This window comes from Bubalus kerabau, chromosome 14 (assembly GCF_029407905.1).
Source record: "Bubalus kerabau isolate K-KA32 ecotype Philippines breed swamp buffalo chromosome 14, PCC_UOA_SB_1v2, whole genome shotgun sequence".
Classification (NCBI taxonomy): Eukaryota; Metazoa; Chordata; class Mammalia; order Artiodactyla; family Bovidae; genus Bubalus; species Bubalus kerabau.
In genome coordinates this window covers 5,980,148-5,998,339 of record NC_073637.1, presented here as the reverse complement: position 1 = coordinate 5,998,339, position 18,192 = coordinate 5,980,148, and positions in this window count along the sequence as shown.

Here is an 18,192-nt window from a genome sequence, read left to right as displayed (position 1 = left end):
ATTATAAGAAAATGCTAGGAACAAGTTTATGCCAACAGATTAAACATCCTAGATGAAATGGTTAAATTCCTAAAAGAACAGAAATACTAAAATTGACTGAAGAAGATAGTTCTAACTAATCTCTACTTCTAACAAGTAGAGACTGAATCAGTAATCAAAAATTTTTCAACAAAATGTCCAGAACAACCTCCATTGGTGAAGTCTACCAGTCATTTAAAGAATTAACACCAATTCTTCTCAAATTTTTGCAAAAAATAATATATCACTTCCCTCAACTCATCCTGTGAAGCCAGTATTATCCTGATACCAAAATCAAACTACAACATCTCAAGAAAACTAGAGATCAATATCCTTTATGAATGTAGATGCATAATCCTCAACAAATTACCAGCAAACCAAATCAGCAACATATGGAAAGGATTATACAACCCAACCAAGTGGGATTTTATCCCAGGAGTATAAGATTGGTTCAACAATCAAAAACTATCAATGTGATACACCATATTAATAGAATATAGGACAAAAACCACATGATCACCTCAGCAGGTGCAGAAAAAGCATCTGACAATATCTAACACCCTGTTATGATAAAAACACTCAACTAATCAGAAACAGAAAACACTTGCAACCTGAGAATGAGCTTGACATGATATACAAGACAAACCCAGCAGGATTCTGAACCACGGAGAGAAGGCAGGCCAGCCAGGAGCCTCAGGACCCCAAGCATGAGAAGGCAGGGCTCTCCCTGGGTTTTCTTTCTGCCTCACGTATCTCAGATTTAGAGCTGAAGGAAACAGCAACTCAGAAACACCAATGGCTGCAACCAAAATGCTCCAGCGAAAGCCCTTCTAGCCAAAGGACCAGGAAAGAGGCAGCCTAGCGAGACAGAGACCTTTTAGACAATAACCACCCTTTGCCCTACAAACACCCCTGGAAAAAACTGGCCGTCCACCCACACCAACATGTGGAGCCAGAGTCCCTCCACCCTGTGGATACTGTGCTGAGGGCCCCCTCCGTCTCACTAGGATCATGGTCACGCAGGGAGTCAGGGTTGTCATGCCTGCCCACTGGTAATAAGGCACAACTTCCCCTTCCCAGGTCAGTGGGGACCACATGGGCAGCCAGGACCCCATCCCACCCAGCAATAAGTAGGAGACTCCTCCTTGGGTGTCACTGGAGGGAGGTCCAGGAGGGATCCCAAGCTCCTGCCTCCACCTGGTAGAGAAGAGTCGGTGCGAACGTGAAATGGTACAATCATGATAGTAAACAGGCTGTTTCTTAAGGAAATGAACATTCACCTGCCTTTTGATATAGCCGTTTCACCCGCAGGTCACCCCAGCCTCTCCAAATAAATGGAAGTTCAGGTCCACACAAAGACTTGTGCACGAACACCCCTCGTTGCTTCATTTCTAACAGACAAATACTGGAAACCAGCCCAAATATCCATCAACAAGTAAATGCATAGATGTGTTTTGGGATGTCCATGCAGTGAACTAGTGCTTAGAACAAAGAGAAAGAAACCATCGTTGCCTGCAACAGCATGTGTGGATCTCCAAATAATTATCCCCAGTGGAGGAAAGTCGGATGAAAGAAGTCCACACTGCATGATCCCATTGTATAAGCTCACTACTGATACGTGGGAGGACTTTCCTGGCAGTCCAGTGGTTGAGACTCCATGCTTCTGATGGAGAGGGTGTGAGTTTGATCCCTGGTGGGGGAACGGAGATTCCACATGCCACGGGAATGGCCAATAAGTAAACAAACTAAAACACATTAAAAATTCACTACTGGTACAAATGAACTTACTTACAAAGCAGAAACAGACTCACCGACTTTGAAAACAAACAAGAGTTACCAAAGGGGAAATGTAGAGGAGAGGATACACTAGCAGTTTGGGATTAACATATACACCCTACTAAATATAACACAGATCATCCACAAGGACCTACTGTACAGCACAGGGAACTCGACTCCGTGTCCCACAACAACCTGGATAGGAAGAGAACCTGGAAAAGGATGGATATATGTGTAACTGAATCACTTAGCTGTGCAACGGAAACTAACACACACACACACAATTCACCACTCTGTGATAACTCAGTGAAGGTTGATGATCACCTGGGAACCTGAGTATGAGGAAGCATGCAAGGAAGACGTTACCGAGGTCTAGATGCAAGGAAACTTGGGGACAGTGGTGCATTTGTTTATCATGGCCATTCTCTGTGTTCATCATCCCCATGCACCAGCACTCCTAGTCCTTCTGGGTCTGGAGCACTGATGAGTTAAATCAGACGCCTTCATTAGGTTAAAAAAATATCCATTTCTCCTCTGTCTAAATTTGAAAAAAAAGTATAAAAATAAGGTTTGGGGCAAAATATAAGATTTTATCAGTACTCTTGGAAAGCATTGCCCTAGGAAAGCAGACCACTTAATAAATGCATAGTCCTATCTGCACAGGCCTGCAAGCTGAATTCTGAATGTTTCAGTCCACAAACGAGGGCTGAACACTGGAGCCAACAGAGCCGAAATTCTCTGAATCCAGGGAAACCAATTAACACCTTAGCATGCAATAAACTAAAATGCATAATGGATCATAACTTTAAATTTATTTTAATAAATGGCCCAATAATTTGAAGTTCAAATAAATAATTCCTCCTCCTCTCTCTCTCAGCGCTACAGCTTGGAAGATATATGATAAGCTGAAATCATGGTGCAGTCTTCAGTGGGTCCTTTTGACTGGATTCTAGTCTTAAAGGCATGACCGAAATGGCTCCTGAAAAGGGTAACAGAGCCCTGCACTCTCATACTTGCCAAGCATAGGCCTGAGTATAGATCTTGGCTGTTGCAGCAGCCCACAGTGAGAGCTGAGGCCCTGCATCTCTGGTACCTCTCACTTCCCTCTACTCTACAGGGACCTACTTGGATCATTCATATTGGAAGACTTGCCATGTTGCTAGAAACATTTCTCCTGCCTTTAAAAAAAAAGGTAATCATTTTTAAATGGAAGGATAATTGGTTTACAATAGTGTGTTGGTCTCTGTCATACATCAGCACCAATTAGCCATAGGTGTACATGTGTCCCTTCCCTCTTGAACCTCCCTCCCACCTCCCACCCCATCCCGCCCCTCTAGGTTGTCAAAGAGCAAGGATTTGAGCTCCCTGAGTCATACAGCAAATTCCTACTGGCTCTCCATTTGACATATGATAATAGACGTGTTTCTATGCTACTTTCTCCATTTGTCCCACCATCTCCTTCCCCCACCTGTGTGCACAAGTCCATTCTCTCTGCATCTCCATTGCTGCCCTGCAAATAGATTCATCAGTACCATCTTTCTAGATTCCATACATATGCATAAATATATTTGTTTTTCTCTTTCTGACTTACTTCACTCTGTATAATAAGCTCGAGGTTCATCCACCTTATTAGAAGTGACTCAAATGTGTTCCTTTTAATGGCTGAGTAATAATCCATGGTGTATATGTACCACAGCTTCTTTATCCATTCATCTGTTGATGGCCAGACCATCTCCCTGTCCAGGAACTGTAGTCCAAAAGTGAGACAGAAACATTTCAAGTGTGTTCTTTCAATCGCATGAGGCAAAGTCAAAGATCATCTTTATACCGGGCACAGAAATATCCATCCTCAGGGGCATTTCCTCTTAAAAAATGAACTGTTCTGATTAAATCCTTCCCAGGTTAAACTAAATCTATGGGGGGAAAATGTTCCAAACTGTATTATGTTTTTAGAAACCTCTTCTTAACTGTCCTAAAGATGGAGAAGGGGCAAACAAATTTTATTTCATCAATAAAATATATCCCCAGTTCCTAACACTCATTCTTCAAGTTTTTATTGACCACCTACTATGTGCTGATCACTTTTCCAGCATTTGTGATGTAGCCATGATAAAAGAGGCAATATTCCTGTCCTTAGAGAGGACATTCTAGAGGAGGCAGAAGATAATTAAAAGAGGTAATAATTAAAACAGGTAAGCGCTAGAGTATGGGAGAAGTGATCATGTTTTAGGGAGAAGACTGAATTCGAGAATGGAGATAGAATGTCAGGGGGGAGGAGGGGCTGCAATCGCACAGATAAGGAAAGCCCACCCGGAGAAGGTGAACTTGAACACTGACTTAAAGGAGATGCGATGAGCCACACAATATCGCAGGGAAGGGGTTCCCAGCAGGAAAAGCAAGGATGGGGCATAGCAGCAGGGCTGCCGTATTGGAGGGACTTCATGGAGGCCCATGTAGCCAAGGAAGAGACTAGACTCAGAGAGTTAATGGGGTCATGTCACCAAGATGCTTGACCCTAAGGACTTTGATCTTGCTCTGAATAAAAGCGGAAACCATCCAAAAGTTTTGAGCAGGATATGACATGATCTGACTTGGTTTTTTTTTTTTTTGGCTTGTTTGTTTTTCAATTGTGATAAAATACACATTACATAAAACTTACTTTCCTAACAACCCTTTTCATCTTGCAAAACTGCTTGCAAAACTGAAACTCTCTAATCATTAAATATCTCCCCATTCCCCCTCCCCCCAGCCCCCACCACCATGCTACTTTGCATCTCTATCAGTTTGACTACCAAGGGGCTCCATATTATTGGAATCAAACATGTGGTTGCATAACTGGTTTACTTTGCTTAGAATAATGTCTCCCAGGCTCCTCCATGGTATAGCATATGTCAGAATTTTCTTCTTCTTTAGGGCTGAATTATACTCCATTGTGTATATATATACACCACATCTTTTTATCCATTTATTCATCAATGGATACTTGCATTGTTCTCACTTTTTGGCTATTATGAATAATGCTGCTATGAATGTGGGTGTGCAAAGAGCTCTTTAAGACTCCTTTCAACTCTTTTGGATAAATAAATATGCACAAGAGGAATTGCTGGATTGTTCTGCTATTCTATGTTTGATTTTTCAAGGAACTCCATACTATTGTCCATAGCATTAACTTGGGCACTCTTGCTGTTGTGTGTAGCAATAGACTATAGGAGGACAAGAATGATCTCAGGGAGGTCACCAAGAAGCCTTCTTAGGTATGTTTCCCTGCCAGACTCCAAGATAGAAATCTGCATGAAGAAACTTTAGCAGGGATCACCTTGGATTTATGTGGGGAGTGGGGAAAAAAACAGATTTAGCAGAGGGAGGGTTTGTTCAGACATGCAGGTGCAAGAAAGCTTCATATGATCCCAGGGGTCTTGGAAGCTGGAATGGTCCTTTAGTGTTGTCCAGACTTAAGAGAGCTGGGTCTTTCTACCCTATAGGGGCCAGAAACTAGATGCATACTGACTCCAAGACAAAGACGGGACTTGCGTTAGGCAGCTCTCTTCAGGGAAGGACAATTCCCAGTGAGGGACTCACTGAGAACCTTCAGCCACCAGCCCTTCAGCAGTGGAGGGAATGCGGGCTCAGTTCTGAGCGGGCCACAGGGTCTGGGAAGCACACCATAGCACCCTCCACACAGGCTACTGCAATGGTCTGTGTAACTGGCAGTGCTGCTTGGCCAGGGGTCTTAGCGGTCAAGGTGAGGAGAAGTGCTGAATTCTCGAACTGTTTTCAAAGTAGAGCGAAACTTATGTGTTGATAAACTGGATACGTGATGTGAGATTTAACAAAACTAAGCTAGAATGAAGCCAAGACTGTTGACCTAGCAACTAGAAAGATCAAATCGTCATGACCTGAGATACAGAAGACTCTTGGAGGAGCAGGTCCTGGGTGGGGGTGGGCGGGGGTGTGGATGCTCAGGAATTTCATTGTGAACCTGGGAACCAGGGCTACTGTTGAGCAGAGGTTGAATATAAGAGTGGGTTTCCAAGTGAAGTTTCATCTGAGGATATAAATGTCAAGGTCATCAGCAAATGGATGGTACTGGAGGCCATGAGACCTTAAAAGATCACAAAGGAAGTGTGGTTAGAGAAGGGAAGAAGACATCTGAGGACAGAATCACCAGGAAGTCCAACTTCGCAGGAGGGGACCCAGCCCAGACAGAGAGGGATAGTCAGTGTTGCCTGCTCTGCAGGCGCTGCTGCCCTCTGAGGTCCTTCCTCTGCCTTACCCAGCTGCGTGTGCCCTGGAAGGCTGCCACCGCTTGATCCATCCTGTGGGTGTGCTTGCCGTCTGGTTCCCCTTTGGGTTTATCCAATGAGCATCTCTGTCTGGACAACAGAGGATACAGGTGGAGTGACGGGCACGTCTCCCTGCCATCCCTCCTCAGAGCAGCTCTGGCAGGGATTACATTCTCCAGGACCACTCTCTGTGCACCCCCTTTTTTGGTTCCAACTCCCAACAAGGTCCTTTAACAACATTTGCACCTTTCAGACCCCTTCAGGTCTGAAAATGCCAACAGCTTCCTGGGGTGCTTATTCTTCAGGTTAATAACATCCCTTTGCTCTGTCAGGCTTCTCTCAACATTCATGAAAATTTCTCTTTAAAATCCCTGCTATTTTATCTATATCTGCTAAGACCTCAACTAATATACGTTTTTGTATATGTGTTCAGTCACTCAGTCATGTCTGACTCTTTGTGACCCCAGGGACTGGACCCCAGCCGGCTCCTCTGTCCATGAGATTTTCTAAGCAAGAATACTGGAGCAGGTCGCCATTTCCTACTCCAGGGTAATCTTCCCAACCGAGGGATCAAACTTGTGTCTCTTGTGTCTCCTGCATTGACAGGCAGGTTCTTTGTATGTGTTGTCCTGGAAGAAAAGAAACATTTCCCATTTTGAAGGAGAAGGCTGAAGTCAACAGCACGACTCACAGTTTAACTAAGATGCAGGCTCTGGAATGACCACAGGGTTTCACAGCAGGGAACAGATGTTGATGTTATCAAGTCATGTCTTTATAAGCGGGACAAGGGCTCAGAGTCGAAGAGAGAAAAGGAAGAAAAGAATTTGAAACAGCAAGAGGAGACAACTATTTTAGGCAATTTTTCTGTAAACAGGAGCAGAAAATGGAACAGAGCAGGGAAGGAAAAGTGAGATCAGCGCTGGGTTTTTAAGGTGGGAGAAATAATAGCGAGCTTTCAAGCTCAGGGAAGCCATCTAGTCAAGTGGAGAAGTGGTGATGCAGAAAGGAGTGGAAAATCACTGTCTCTGCGTCCTTGAGTAGGAGAAGAGGGTACGACTGCATGTAGGACAGGAGGGGCTGGCCACGAAATGTTACTTCAAGAATTTATCCACGGTACTGGGAGGGAAGGCTGAAGGTGTAGGGACAGATGCTGATAGATGGGGAGGTGTGGGCGTGAAAACATGTGGAATTTCTTTTCTTATCAATTCTATTTTCCTAACTAGAAGCAACACCTTCCCCTGCCCCGAGAGTGAGGATAAGGGACAGATTGCTGGTCTGAGAGGGACAGCGTGTCACCGTGCAGAGTATGGGAGCGTGACCAGACCGGGAGAAGGTGTAAGGTGGTGAGGTTACATTAAAGAGCACAGCTTAGAGGTTCAGCTTCCCCAGGGGCTCAGACAGTAAAGAATCTCCCTGCAGTGCAGGAGACCCAGGTTCCATCCCTGGGTTGGAAGATCCCCTGGAGAAGGGAATGGCTGCCCACTCCAGTATTCCTGCTTAGAGGTTCAGAGTCATATATTTTGAGTGGGACCGTGGTTGTTCTGGGGCTCTCCTGCCATGTTTAGCTACTTGGATGCAGGCACAGAGCAGGAAATAATTCTTTTACAGGCTTGGATTTTTTTCTAAGACAGAAACAATAAAGCAAGAAAGGGCAAGAGAGGAAGAGAAAGGATACAGAAAGGGAGTCCTTATCATGATTTTTCAGGAATTAGCATGTCAAGGAGTGTGAACAGTAGTGTGTTGGTGTGAAGTACTAGAAGTAGATGATGTATTAAATGTATCATTCCACCCAAGATACACTGAAGATACAAAAGGATTTTTGTATACATTCCTTGTTCCCCAGGAGTTTGAAGTCTGATGGGACAAGAGAAATTTCTCATGGTAGGGTAGGGGACAGGTTCACCAACTGTCTTTGCAAACTTCTGAAATACAAGGAACTTGGTTTGCAATTTCTGATTCAAGACACTTCCCAGAAACAAGAGACATAGATATTACATGTTACATATCACATCGCTCCGTCCTTGAGATGAGGAAACTCAAACTTAGTTCCTTGTCTCTTGGGGCTTCCTTGGTGGCTCAGTGGTAAAGAATCCGCCTGCCTATGTAGGAGACGTGAGTTCAATTCCTGGTCAGGAAGATCTCCTGGAGGAGGAAATGGCAACCCACTCCAGTCTTCCTGCCTGGGAAATCCCAAGGAGAGAGGAGCCTGGCGGGCTGCAGTCCACGGGGTCACAAAGACTCAGACACGACTTAGTGACTAAACAACCACCACCTTGTCTCATATTGCAAGAGCCAGGGTAACTCAAGCCAAGTGTCTTAGTTTGACCTGCTTTAACCACATACCTCAGACTGAGAGGTTTAAACATTTGAAATGTATTTTCTCACAGTTGTAGAGGTTGGGAAGTCCAAGATGACGACAGCCCTGGCACCTCCTGATGGAGACCCGCTTTCCCACTTTCAGACAGCTGCGTTCTGTGGCTGGGTCCTCACCTGGCCATTCCTCAAAGCATGTGGACGGACACACACACACAGATCTCCCCCTTCTCATAATGCCACCAGTTCCTCTTGGATTAAGACTTCACTCCTATCACCTCATTTAATCCTGTGTTCAGTCACTCAGTCATGTCTGACTCTTTGCGACCTTATGGACTGTAACCCATCAGGCTCCTCTGTCCATGGGATTCTCCAGGCAAGAACACTGGAGTGGGTTGCCATTCCCTTCTCCAGGGACCCATTCTCCCAGCCCAGGGATCAAACCCAAGTCTCCTGCATTGCAGGCAGATTTTTTACCGTCTGAGCTACCAGGGAAGCCCCATTTAGCCTTAATTACCTCCTAAACACAATTAAACATTAGGGCTTCAACATATAAATTTGTTGGAGGGACATAATTTCAGTCCAGAGCACCAAGATCTTCTGATTCCAGAATCCATCATTCTTGCCACTTGCTCTAAGATAGACAAATGCAAAGAATTGTTGCAGATGAAACAACAAGTTCTTTGGACATGTCCTTTCTTACTGGCCTCAAAATCCTTGCCGTGATCCTGCTATAAAATAGACTTTAATATATTACCTTCACACTGATGTATTTGAGAGAACAATGTAACTTAGATTTATAAGTCTACCAGAGGTGTCCTTGATAAAGTGTAAAAGCAAATCTCAGCCAACAGGTATGGTGTGATACCGTTTGTTCTCAGATGACACTGGGCTGGTTTGCTTGGCTATTGTAACATAGTCCCTGGGCTGGATGGCTCAAACAACAGAAATTTTTTCTCACAGTTCCGGAAGCTAGAAGTCCAAGGTCAAGGTGCCCTCAGGATCGGTGCCTCCAGAGGCCTCTCTTCTTGGCTTGTAGATGCTGTGTTCTTCTCGTATCCTCACCTGGTCTTCTCATTGTGCCTATTTGTGTCCAGAGTTCCTCTTCTTTATGAGGACTTGAGTGACGCTGGACTAGAGCCCACCCTACTAACCTCATTTTAACTTAATTCCCTCTCTAGTGACGTTAACTTCAAATAGTCATGTTTCTGAAGTATTGGGGTTAGAATCTCAAAGATTCTAAGAATCTGGGGGTTCACAGTGCAGCCCATGACAGATGTCAATATTGTGTATGTGGACAGTGTCCATGTGTGTGACTGCATGTGTTTGTAAAGCATGAGGGTGTTTGTAAGTGCAGAATGTCAAGTTTGGAAAGTTCATAACTACTTCATGGAACTCACCTTTAAGTTGGGGTGTTGGTTTGGGAGATAAGGTGTAAATAGGGACATTTGCTTCTGATTTTTGCACAGCATTTCATTCTTGATTTCTTATCATGAAAAGATATTCACTTGCGTTGAAAGGAATGAAATGCTTTAAAACTATAAAAGGAGGTGTATCTACCAAGGCCCATTCGGACTTCATTATGTCAGCAAGGTCATATAGACTCCACACTCATCTGTGAAGTGCAAGTGGCTGAGTTTTAGGAACTCACCTCTGGATGCGGGTCCGAATATGCTCCTCTCTACAGAATGAAGGGCCTGAGATGACACATGACTGAGATGACGCACAGGCCTTTTCCTCTGTGAAAGTCTATGTTCCGTGGTCCCTGTGGGCTGAGATGGGAAACAGTAGGCAGGAAAGAACATTGAGTAGCAAGAGATGCGGGTTCTAGTTCTCTTGCTGGCACCTGTGTCGCTGTGAGAGCCTGGGAAATTCACTTTCCTCTGCAGCTCCTGGCCCTGTCATTAGGGAAAGAAGAAGCTTGATCCGCATCAGTGGGTCTTTACTTGGCCCTGGAGTGTTCTGATCAGGAGTAACTTCACATATGTCTTAAAAGGCCAGGGAGCAGGGGTCTCTCTCTCTCTCCTGCCACAAATGGGCAGCTTCCCTATTAGTCATCCAATCACGTCCAACTCTTTGCCACCCCATGGACTGTAGCCCACCAGGCTCCTCTGTCCATGGGATTCTCCAGGCAAGAATACTGGAGTGGGTTGTCGTGCCCTTCTCCAGGGGATCTTCTTGACCCAGGGATCAAACCTGGGTCTCCTGCACTGCAGGCAAATTCTTTACCATCTGAGCCACCAGGGAAGCCCGGGCAACTCTCTATTCATCTGTAAAATAATCAACTTTCTAAGAAGTGTTTACTTAGAGGAGAGAGCTTGATGGCTAAAGGAAGCATCTCAGAAAAAGGGACTGTCATTATAGCAAGATGCTCTTGCATAGGTAGGAGTTGGGTCTTGTTGGAAAACTACTTTTGAAGCATCACAGGAAATATAATGGAATTCCAGAGGCTATGAACCCCAGGGGCCTGACTTTGTATGCCTCTCCCACCACCTACTTACCCCATGACACTGGATCAACGACTTAACTTCCTCTGAGCTTCATTTTCTTGACCCTTAAGATGGGGATGATTGCACCATTTACCAGGAAGGTTTGGAGGATAAGCTCAAATCCTGTGCTTTTGTCCTGACTGTAATTTACCGGCCAGTTCCTATGCTAAGGACTTTGCATATGTTATTCAGTGATCAGTTAAAAACCAGTGATCACAATCAGTGATCACAAAAACCCAACAAGGTATAGGTTTCCTTACCCCAAAGTACAGATGTAAAAGCAGAGGCTCAAGAGGGCTGAAATAATTCGCTTGCCCAAGATTAAACAGCAAGTAACCTATGGAAATGCAGTTGACGCTGCTCCCATCTGGCTAATAACCAATAGATGGATGAAAGCTTGTATTTCACTGCTCTTATTGATAAGGCCAGTCTGCAGAGAGAGATGTTTGAACAGCACGGGGATACGGCAAGTGCGGGCAGGAAAGAGGCTCGGGCAGCTCCGGTGTGAATTAGTGGTGACACAAAGGGACTGCATCCCCAAGAATGAGGCACCACCACTTGTCTCCTACGGACAAGATCTGAAAGCATGGCTCTGCGTAGAGAGACGAAGGTCTCGGTCTGGGCACCTCTACTTCCCAGTTCTGGGAATTTGGAAGGTCACTTCTCCTCCTAAACCTCAGGTGTCAAGGTGAGAATAACAGTCCACACATTGCGGGCTTGCTGAGAGGATAAATGAAGTAGGAACACATGTGTGAAAACACCTAGACCAGTACTTATTATCAACTAGGAAGGGAGCCAGGAGTCAGACTCCAGCCCAGTTAACTTGGAAAGTTCTGTTTCTTTCACACTCACGTCCTGCTTTCCGCAGGGGATGGATGAGGTGCCTGACCCAGGCAAGTAGACCTGGAACAGCCCAAAGAATATGGAGGGGGTTCCAGCTGGCGAGAAGGCTCTAAACTCATGACCAGCCTTATCTACTCTTTTCTTCCAGCAGCTTTTAACCCTCAAATATTTTCTATGTTTTGGCAATAAAGCCAAATGTGAAACGGACATAAAAAGCTTAAAGGTAAGGGTTGCTTCTTCTGTTACTTCCTTTTCTTCTTTTTTTTAACGCCATTCTTGTAGTTAAACACAGATCTTGAATAATGCAAACCTATAATTCATGCAAATTGATCCCTAATGAGATGGAAACCAGCCAAGTTTTAATTTGTTGAACTTGAGGGAGAGAGTATAATGAGCTGGAAAGAACAGATGCAAAAATGTGTCCCCCTTTCATCCACAATGAGCCCCAACATTTCCTTTCTGCCCTCAGCCTCAAATGGCTTTGAATATCTTCAATACGATTTACATTTTTTTGTTAAGGAGATGAAGATACCTCGCAGGCACATTGAGTTACCTTTGTGTCCATTTCACGGTGCTTTGGTTGCACAGACTCTCCAGTGACCTCATGTTCTGAGACTTCTACGCCCTGGAAGAGAATGCAGTCCATTAATGATCTGTAATTGACAGATGCTCTAAAATGTAACTTTACCCAAAGCCTCAAAAATGGTCAGTAATTAGTTCCAATGTGGGGAAAGGGCGGAGGCACTCACAAACTTGGTCCCGGTGGGAAGGCTGAGAGTGGAAGCCAACAGAGAGGAGCATTTCGGGGAGAAGGTGACTTGAGCAACAGTGAAGGGTCTGAACATGTACATGTTTAGGACACGGTGATTGGACCTCTCACGCTTCTCTGTGATGCATCTCCTCCTAGGTACACACAAAGGAGGTAAACAAATGGAATTTCTCAGTATACCCCTTCCTCACTTTTTTTTTTAATTTTATTTTATTTTTAAACTTTACATAATTGTATTAGTTTTGCCAAACATCAAAATGAATCCGCCACAGGTATACATGTGTTCCCCATCCTGAACCCTCCTCCCTCCTCCCTCCCCACACCATCCCTCTGGGTCGTCCCAGTGCACCAGCCCCAAGCATCCAGTATCGTGCATCGAACCTGGACTTCCAGTGGTCCTGGTCTTTCCCTTGGACAATAAGCAGTTCTCCACTCTTTGAACCGAACGTGGAAGAAACCAGTAGGACTCGCATGTACCCTTTGCTGGGCAGTGAGTGGTGCTGCTGTGCCTTGCTGTCACTCAGTCATGTCTGACTCTTTGCGACCCCATGGACTGCAGCCCACCAGGCTCCTCTGTCCATGGGATTCTGGAGTGGGATTCAAGAATACTGGAGTGGGTTGCCATCCCCTCTTCCAAGGGCTCTTCCTGACCTGGGGATTGAACCTGTGTTTCCTGCATCTCCTGTATTGCAGGCAGATTCTTTACCCACTAAGCCACCTGGGAAGCCCAGGGCAGTGCCAAAAACTTGGTCCCTGCCTATGTGAAATTTGCAACTAAACAGGCAGTGTTTCCACAGCAGCTCCACATGTTACATGGCCACACCTCCTGGCAGAGGGTCCCTGGTGGTCCCCACTCTTGTCAAGGGATGCTGGCTGCTGGGCCCGGTAATGGTACTTCTTGACGTCAAAACAAGGGAGGTAGTGGTTTTGTGGTGTTACTAAAGCTGGGCCGGCTCCCCATCACTTGTTCACCATCAGCTTTTCTACTACCTGTTTAACCAACTCTGGACATCTAATACCGTCTCTTTCAAATATCCAAAAAACTGTTGGTTTCCTAACTGGCCCTCAAGCACAGAGGGGAAGGAGAAATGGAAGAGGCAGCCAGTCCAGATGGGAAGGTTGAAAGCTGGATAAGCTGGGAGCTTACCTACAAGGCCAGCCATGGGCCTCAAGATGGCAGATCTCTGCATTCACCCACCAGGATCTTCAAAGTTCATGGAGAGGCCTTAAGGGGGCGAGTCACTTACCTCATCCAGATGAAATCAACACCACACTCTTCTCTCAAGGCTGTGTCCTTCAACATGGTGCCCGCTGGGGGGATGTGGGCCCAGCTTGTGTTCCAAGGACAGGGGAGGGGGCTGAGGAGCCCAACCTCCTGGATCCAGCTCGTGGGTCAACCAGGGGTGACATCCTCTCAACCTCCTCCAAAACAGAATGGTGTCTGCTTTCTTGATTTTTATCCCAATTGATGCAATGCCTTCCTAGCTTTTTATAAAGTTGCACGTTTAATACACGGATGTATTGACTACAATGCCAGGTATCAAGTCACATGCAATCATGAATACTCTGCTTAGCAGTAAATATCAAACTTCATGGATTTGAAGCTGTATGACCTTAAGCAAGCTATTTAAAAGTTCTTTGCCTCATTTTCCGAATATGCAAGATCAGGATAATGGTAACACCTACCCAAAAGATTGCTGTGAGGGCTAATTTGTTTCACGTGAAGCACTTGGCTTAGTCCCAAGTACAATAGGTCCAATAATTGTGGGTTATTTTCCAGAGATTATCACTTAAAAAAAAAAAGTCAGTTGATGAAATTCCAACAGAAAAGCAAATGAGAAATTAAAGTCTTTGAGCTCCCAGTTTGAGCTAGTTGGAATCTTATGATTTCAAAAGCAAAACCACTTATCTTTCCAATTATCTCAAGAGGTAAGAGGCATTACCCTAGACAAACAGATACTCTCAAAACTGGACTCTCTCATCCCTTATAGGATTGAAGAGTGTGTATGTATACACACATATGTCTGTGTGTATATCTGTGTGTCTGTCTGTCTTTGTAGTTAGACATGTGACTGTTGGGTTGTTCCTGGCTTGGCTGGTCATACAGCTTTGGTGGATAGAGCACTAGACTTGGAGTTGAGAGTTAGCAGTTTGGATTTCTGGTTGCAATTGTACCATGTAACACTTATGACATTGAGAATGAGCCACAAGCTCTCTGAATTTAATTAAACTTACCTGTAAAACGGGAATAGAATTTGCCTTCATTGCATATCATACAGTGAAGGAATTTTGCTTATACAATAACAGCAAATTATGAGATGGGTGCCAGGCAGTTGCCAATCTAAAGCAGAGGGTGAGCATCAGGACAGCACTGTTATATCTCTGTCCTGTGGGTTTTCTTCCATTTTTGTCCCCGTTTTTCAGATAAAAGAACAGATTCATGGAGATAGCTTGTGAGCTGCAGAGCCTGGGTTTGAACCCAAAACGTCTGGAACCAGAGCTCAGTTTAGGGGCCATGACTTTGTCTTCCACCTCTAGGCAGGTGGGGTGATGGACTGCATTTTCCAGCATCCTGCCTGAGGCAGGAATGTCACCCATGTCAAGTAAGAACCATCACAAAGGCAGCCCCGTGTAGGGTCAGAGAGCCAGGGGGAGGGAAAAACCTCTAAGTCCTTCGTGAGATCACCCCCAGTGACTCCTCGGGCCCACAGGGAAGTTTTCAACAACACAAGTCTGGAGGGAACCTGTATTTATTGAGAAAGCTAGTAAAGGGCTGGAGTCTGCATCCCAGCTCACTCAGAATAATGAATAACTAAGCTGATACAGACACGCGAAGATGAGCACAAAGGAGGTCACAAGGAACTCATGGTAAGACCTGCCAGATAGGGCGAGCCTACCAGCCTCCAATGTTGGAGACTCAGGCCTTCAGGGAGGCCTCACGCCCTGCCTGAACCCTGTAATTAGGCACCAGGAGAAACTACAGCAGTGTAGGAAGGGCCCTTCCGTCAGGTACCAGGTGGCACGCATCTTCACCCATCACTCTCTGTGCAGGTATTTTGTGTGGAATAAGGAAACACCTGTCATGTCTATGGCAGGCCTGCACAACAGGAAGACAGGACAAGCCATAGTAACATTCCTTATTTACACGTGTTTGCAAAACGGTTTCAGATACACCTTCGTACATGCATCTTACCCGCGTCTGACCTTATTAATAAAAGTGATACTTATTGGAAATTTACAATAGACCAGGCATGAGAGTAAGCCCTTTACCTGTGTTTTCTGATTTAATCCTCAAAAAACTCCATTTTATATATGAGAAGACAGACAAGGAGAGGTTAAGTAACTTATTGAAGGTCTCCCTTGTAATTGCTGTTGGAACGCTGATCCCAACCCAGAAAGTCGGCCTCCAGAAGCCTGGATGAGTGGGAGATTGTGGTTGTCAGCCACTAACTCATCTCCGATGCTGCGACCCCATGGACTGCAGCATGCCAGGCTCCCCTGTCCTTCACTATCTCCCAGAGTTTGCTCAAATTCACATCCGTTGAGTTGGTGATGCCATCCAACCATCTCATTGTACACACACGAAATCAACTCGCTGATGAGAAAGTAGCACAAACACTTGGATGACTGATGGAGAAATGACTTTGAAAAGAGCTGAGTGCTCAGCAAAGGGATCACTTTGATGCAAACACGGATCTCGCTGCCAGCGGCAAACGTCAAGTTCAGGTGCCAAGGTCTCCTCTGCAGCATCCGGGCCAGATTGTGGCCCTTCTGGTGCGTCTGCAGTTGGCCGATCCGCCTGACGAGTACCATGCTGGAGCCAGGAAGCCGCTTCCCGGAGCGAGAGAGCCCTCCCCCACTCGGACCGTGGACCAAATGGCAGATCCTCAGGCCCCTGCCTATTTGGTTGCATTTCAGGCATGTCAGGCCTGCTCCTCTCTGAGTGTTTTCTGTTTGTCAGGGCAAGACAGATGCCTCTTGTTTAATTTATACCTTAATATTCCACCTGAGGGTGTCCCTGGTGATGCTGACGGTGAAGAATCTGTCTGCAATGTGGTTCAATCCTGAGTTGGGAAGATCCCCTGGAGAAGGGAATGCCAACCCACTCCAATCTTCTTGCCTGGAGAATTCCATGGACAGAGAAGCCTGGCAGTCTACAGTCCATGTGGTCTCAAAGAGTTGGACATGATTGGAGCGACTTAGCATGCATACATGCCTTCAGCCTTGAACCCCTTGTTACCACCTGAAGCTGGAATTTGGGAAGAGTCCAGACCTGGGTTTAGACAGACAGTGGAGACATGCAGTATCTGCTTTATGAGATTGTCGTGAAATAAATCAAGACAAGTAGGTGGACCCTGGGACCCCCTTCAGCATTGCAGAGGATGGATGAATAAGGTGGGTCCCAGAGGCCTTCTGAACAGCTTTGTCAGTGTATATCTCTTTCTTGTCCAGGGGCTTACCTGCTCTAATGGAGTTAGTCCTGCTTCTACATACAAAATAGAGAGTGGAGAGACCCGACCCAGGCCCTGCCAGAACTGCTGTTTGGAGTTCTGTGGCCTCAGCGTTAGGAAGGGACCACACCCTGCGCCAAGCGCTGTTATGCATTTGCTTCCTGGATGCTGTCACTGTGTGGGCCCACACCGGAGCTGGTAGTTCTTCCAGGAAGAATAACCCCAACTTGCCTGTGGCTAAGAATCCACCTTCCAATGCAGGGGATCCAGGTTCCATGCCTGGCCTGGGAACTAAGATCCCACGTGCTGCAGAGAAGCTAAGCCCATGCGCCACCGCTATGAGCTCACGCACCGCAACCACTGAGGCTGCGCACTGCAGTGAGGAGCCTGAGCACCCTGGAGTCTGCTCCCTGCGCTGAAGAGCCTGAGCATCGCAACGAAAGATCCCGCGTGCTATAACCAAGAGCTGATGCGGCCAAAAGTAAAAAGAAATATTAAAAAAAAATAGAAAGGATAGCCCCAATCTTCTGATGCTGGCCTGGGCCACAGCCCTGCCCCCTCCCCAAGCCAGTTAGTGTATGCCCATCATCACTCCCTTTTCTCAGCACCAACCCTTGGAGTCAGGCGCTGGGTGGGGGTTTCCTGATAGAGCCTGTACTGTATCAAAACCCACCCTCCACACTCCACGGAGACAGTGCTTCTCACACTGCAGGGTACATGTAATGCCGATTCCAGGCCTGTTTTACTGCTACTTTCAATAATAAAATAACCATGTGAAAAAGCTAAATCGGAACAAACGTTAGAATGAAGAGGATGCTGATGGAACTGGCAGGAGCTGGTCTTTGAGGGCAAACAGGTCCTATGTCACTAGAGTTATGAACCCTATAAAGTGGGAGGAAATATGGTTCTTGTTCCCACAGTTTTGGAAAGCGGCTGAGACTCCTTGAACACAATTATTTACGTTATGGTGTATCTGCTTTCTTCCTTGTGAAAGGTTGCTGTTGAATCACGCGAATACACCGGGATTCTTGGCCCCCGGAGGAGAAGAATTCAATCCGGGGCCAGAGACGAGGCTTGATCGCTCAGAGCTTTTGTGTAATAAAGTTTTATTAAAGTATAAAGGAGATAGAGAAAGCTTCTGACATAGGCATCAGAAGGGGGCAGAAAGAGTACCCCCTTGTTACTCTTCAGCTGGATGTTATATAGTCACTAGCAGTCTGTTAATGAAAGAAAGGAATGTCTTATAATTT